The following is a 5,833-nucleotide window of genomic DNA, read 5'->3' on the forward strand; positions in this document are numbered from 1 at the left end:
CACACTACATCAAACTAAAATCCAAACTCTGTGTAGAAATATATATATTAATGTGTTAAGATCCAAAAATAAAATTGTTTTTATTTTGATTAATAGACCAATTCAAGACGTTTGGAAATGTTCAACAAAATTCTAGTAAAAACCTTAACAAGTCCAAACAAATTTTGAAAAAAAATAAAGGTTAAATATTTAATATTTTCCATATTTAATCAGGAGCGGCGATAGCGTAATGGATAAGGCGTTTGGCTTAGAAACCTAAGGTCATGGGTTCGCGCCCCCACTGCGGCGATTTTTTTTTTTTTTGGATTTTGAATTTCATTCTTTTTCATTATTTTTACCAAATCAAAATAAAACGAACTCTACATTTTTAATAATGATAACAAATCGCTATAAAAATAATTTTTCACCCATATAAACAATATAAAGGACTGCGTAATGTGACTTAATGGTGGCTTAATGGTGGCTTAATGGTAGCTTAACGGAGTTTGGACATTAAGCACCTGTAAGTCTACCTTAATGGTGGCTTAATGGTGACTTAATGGTGGTCTAAAAGTAACCATTAAGAACCTGTAAGCCACCATTAAGTAACCATTAAGCCACCATTAAGCTACCATTAAGTTAGAAATTTGGCTTAATGGTGGCTTAATGGTTACTTAATGGAAGCTTACTGGGGGCTTATAGGTGCTTAATGGTGGCTAAATGGTGGTTTAAAGGCGGCCTTTAAGCCACCATTAAGCACCTATAAGCTACCATTAAGTCAAGCTTAATGGGAGCATTTCATCTTGTGATGTAACCCCCCTTCCCGGTACTGATGCCTATGCTACACCCACAGATATGTATTTACATAACTGGTATGACGTTGAAAACTTTCGATAAATTTAAGTTTACATAAAATGTATGCATACTGGAAAAATGAAAAACAGTAAAACCCGTCACATTTCCAAAAACGACCAACGGCGGACGGTTTTTGAAGCAAAAATGGGATTATTCGGATGACAGTCGTTAGTTCATAGGCCGTTGGCTTGGCCGATTTTGACCTATTCTTTTGTCGACCGACCAATTTTGTGTCCATCGGTCCAAGTTATAATTTTTCATGCGTCGGTGGCCGCTTTCTTCAACTGCAGTTATCCGTCGACCAACCCTCGATCATCGTCCGACCATCGGCGGTCAGTTTATTAAGTCGGTCGTCCGTCGTTGGACAATAAAGGTTTTGAAAATTTCGGCCGACGGTCAAAATCAAACTGTAGCTCAGATTTTGATGATCGGGCGACGATTGGCCGACTTGTGAATATCAAACCTATTAAGAATATATAAAACAATGAAATATTATTTTTAAATAATATGTTTTATGGCATCATTGTATCGCAACATCTATTTTTATCACAAAATCTATTTTTTTTATTCGGTTTTTATAGTTATTTTTAGCCTGAGGGTTCATCTGTATCTATTTTCATAAATATTTGTCCTTGTACCTCATCATTAACCAATGAAATTGCAGAACTGTGATCACGTGGAAGTCACTTTTTTTACCATTACGTGAAGGACGCTTTCATGTAAATAGAGGGATTGTTTGTGTAAAAAATTAACCCTCCACCATCCCCATCTTATCCACCTCATTACACTTAGTATTATTTTATTGTTGTGTTTTATAATTGTGTTATATCTGCATGTACAAGAGGTAGAATATATGCACATTTTGAGTTGAACATTCATTTACATTTGAATTATATAGGTCAGCATAATCTTGTTGTTTTATACCTCAAATTTGAGAAACATCCTTTTTGTAAATACCACCTTAAATTGTGGATTGTTTTTGAAGAACTTTTCTATATTCCATGGCAAAATTTTTGTATATGCCACATTAATTTTTACATTGTTTCGATTTTTCAAATCACAGGCAGGGAGATCCCCCTGCCATTGTATATATGCTACCTGGTGATCTCCCATCTTCTAAATGTACATTCAGCAATGATAATCATGTCTTGCTTAGACTTTAGGGAGATCCTGCTGCCATTGTGATATTAGGTGCTCATTAAGTCTATGTACGTTTGTCTGGGATCTCCGTAGTAGTTAAGGTACTTTATTTGTAATAAGTTGTTATTTTCGTCATTAATAAATGACAATATTCATCAAACAATGTCTTGTAGTGTTTTACGGAAGTAAAAATTAACAAATGGTGCAAAACACAGTTTTATGTATGACGTTATCAGGACGTTGCTTGGTGAGGGACAAGCAAAACTGACCCCTATAAAAAATAAAATGGAGGCTTGTTAATAGACTTCTGTATATCAATGGAAAAATAATATTGTGAATTTTGTAAATATCCAACTAAAATACATCCATCAATTACTACTAGGGGATATTTGACACCTGAAATAAGGGGGATATTGGGTTGTTTATGCATCAATTTTCAGTGCACCTATGCATTTTTAACCCCCCTGCTCAACAAAAACAGAAAAAATCAGACAAAATAAGTTGCATGCATTTCACAGAACAAGTCCTAAGGTTTTCTTTTAGTGTGCTTTCAGGGTACATTTTCCACCTCTTGAAAGAGCTACATTACCTGCTAATTGACTCATGCAATTCTGCACATGTGAAAACTGGATGTTTTAGGAGTTACATCCCCCTATTAAAAAGTCTCACATTTTTTTTTTCTAAAAATGATTGCACATTTTTTTCTTTAAATATTAAGATAAGATTCTACTTTATGCGAATAAAAACAAAAAAGATGCAGTTTTCATCTAGACTCTTATAAATAGCAGGAAAATCCCTACCCAGCATGCTTCTCTCTGGGAAAAAAAACCTGGATTTTATACGAAACTGTGTTTAGCTACCTTAAAAGGAAATAAAATTTTTTTGCAATTCACTTTTTTGTATTAAGGTGCAAAGAGGACAGAATTCCAAACATTTTGGTGCATAAATTGTTGAATTTGGTCCAGAAATGGGCAAGTTATTGTAAATTTAGTATTACATGTCTACGACATTAGTCGACGCATAAAACAGGAATTCGAAGAGAAATTCAAACCTATCCGAATCAGCTAACACAATTATTTTATTTTTCTTCAATTTAAAAAACACAAAGTATGAAATATACAGTATTTGAATATCAATAAAATGTTACATTATAATTTTTTTTGAAAAGCTGCCAAACAATTTTTACAGATATTGCTAGTTTCTGTATAAACAAGGGGGGGGGGGGGTCTAATTGGAAATAGTCACTGTCTTAAATCAGAAGATTGCCAATAAAATCTGGACGGTGTCACCCTAACTAGATACTCAATAGGTCTATGTCACATGTATATCTATACAGAAGATACATATTCTCATTTGCGATCAATTAAATTGAAGGTCATGACCTTGTGAAGCTTCCATTTTTGACATGACGTCACACTTTGATGTCACAATGCAGTTGCGTCATAATGTAAAATAACAACTTTAGCCCCTGAATCCTTATCATATGTATAAATTCTATGGAACATGTATCTAATAGGCATTATGCCTTACACAGTGTCAACCTGAGATTATATTGTATGGTTTACTATATAAATTAAAACAAATAAAGCAATTTTCTATGAACTTACAGGCAAATAAATGTGGGAAATGTCATCAAATGCTACTCCTTAAGGGTGCAAAACACAGTTTTATGTATGACGTTATCAGGACGTTGCTTGGTGAGGGACAAGCAAAACTTACCCCTATAAAAAATAAAATGGAGGCTTGTTACATAGACTTCTGTATATCAATGGAAAGATAAAATTGTGAATTTTGTAAATATCCAACTATAATACATTCATCAATTACTACTAGTATAGGGTATATTTGACACCTGAAATATGGGGGATATTGGGTTGTTTATGCATCCATTTTCAGTGCACCTATGCATTTTTAACCCCCCTGCTCAACAAAAACAGAAAAAATCAGACAAAATAAGTTGCATGCATTTCACAGAACAAGTCCTAAGGTTTTCTTTTAGTGTGCTTTCAGGGTACATTTTCCACCTCTTGAAAGAGCTACATTACCTGCTAATTGACTCATGCAATTCTGCACATGTGAAAACTGGATGTTTTAGGAGTTATCTCCCCCTATTAAGAGTCATTCTCTGTAAGAATCAAAGAATTTAGAAAAAAGTTGGAAATGGTACATCACAGATTTTGCTGATTTTTTGCATGCAATGTAGAAACACCATGTATGGAACATTTTTGGGGTTAATTTTTTATTTTGAGTCCTGGTTGCCATGGTAACCAAAACCACCATTTTGAGGCCAAAAATACAGTGCAACCTACTGAAAGTATACCATATTCATCATTATTTTTCTATTTTCTGCATATTATTTACAGATTTAATTGTTGCCTACTCTGATAGACTATTTGTTGGAGTAACTACCACAACTGATGAAATTATTCAGTAGTTGGCCATAAAAGAGTTGTCTTTCAGTGAAAAGTGTTAATTTTTCAAATTTTAACAAATTTGAAAAAGTGCCAATTTTTGGCATTTTCTAAGCATAGTAGCAAGAAAACGCGGGCAATCCATAACAAACAAATACCATCACTGAAAAGGTCATTCCTTACTTAACAAAATATAAAGTTTCTAGAGAGGTATTTTTTCTTAAAATAAAATAAAACGAAAATGAAAATGGTTGCTATGGAGAATTTTTAAATTTGTAGATTCAACACTTGGTTCCTTTTTTATACATTATAACCCTCAAAATTCAAAAGTAAAACAAATCACATTAATAAACCTTGTCATTTTAATATATTATGATATAAAATGCAAATTTATAAATTAAAGAAAAGTACTGGGTTACTATAGCAACCGAAGAAGTCAGGAAAAATCAATATAATTATTGACGTTATCATTACGCAGTATATGTGGCCTCAGTGTAAACTATGATTTAATTTCTTCAATTAAATAGAAAACACTCTTTATATTTATTATTTCATTTATGTACATTTTAAAAAATAAAATAAAAATGTCTAAAATCACGTTGCTATGGTCACTGAATAGGTTTTGAACACTTCCTTCAAGTGGCTGCTATCACAATTTTTGTGATACTTACAAAGTATACAGCAAATAATGTAATAGCTTCATTCGTGATTATTTGTCTTTTTCAATCAGCAAAAAAATTGAATTTAATTTTACTTCACTGAATATTGAAATATAAATTCATAATTTATTTTAAAAACGGTTGCTATGGCAGCCAAAAGTTCTGGAAAATCCCTTTCATTGATATTTTTAATATACAAAATCTACTGCCTTATTGCACGATTATATGTCTTCTTTAATCAAATAAATCACATTAACCTTGTCATTTCACTAACATGAAATTAGAAATTCATATTTAAAAAGTTGCTATGGTTACCAAAAAATTCGGTAATTGTCCAAATAGTTATTGATGTATCAGTATACAAACCCATAGCACTGCCACCAATGGTTGATTATACTTCTAATTAATTTCTTTACGCAGACAAAAACAGATGAATTCAAACTTAAACTGATCACACCTACTGGTATCTGAAATATTGCAGCAGGATTTGTTTCCATGGAAACAAGTAAACAATAAGTACCTATATAAAATCATGGACGATATTTTTGAAGCAACTTCCTTCATTAATTGAAACATATCTACATGTTTTATGCAGTTCTTATTTTAAGTAGGACAAGCACATAGTCAAGAATCCCCCCAACCCCTCGATTCAACTTGTTTTTGCTGTTGTTGAAATGATCTTTTGCTGTTCCTTTAGTAGGGAATTATTATACCACCACTACGAAAAAAAGGTTTTGAAATATTTTTTGTGTGTTTTTGTCCATCCATCTGTCTGGCTGTCTGTGTGTT

This window comes from Saccostrea cucullata, unplaced genomic scaffold (assembly GCF_032062105.1).
Source record: "Saccostrea cucullata isolate Sc308-1 unplaced genomic scaffold, CSIRO_AGI_Scuc_v1 ctg1775, whole genome shotgun sequence".
NCBI classification, from domain to species: Eukaryota; Metazoa; Mollusca; class Bivalvia; order Ostreida; family Ostreidae; genus Saccostrea; species Saccostrea cuccullata.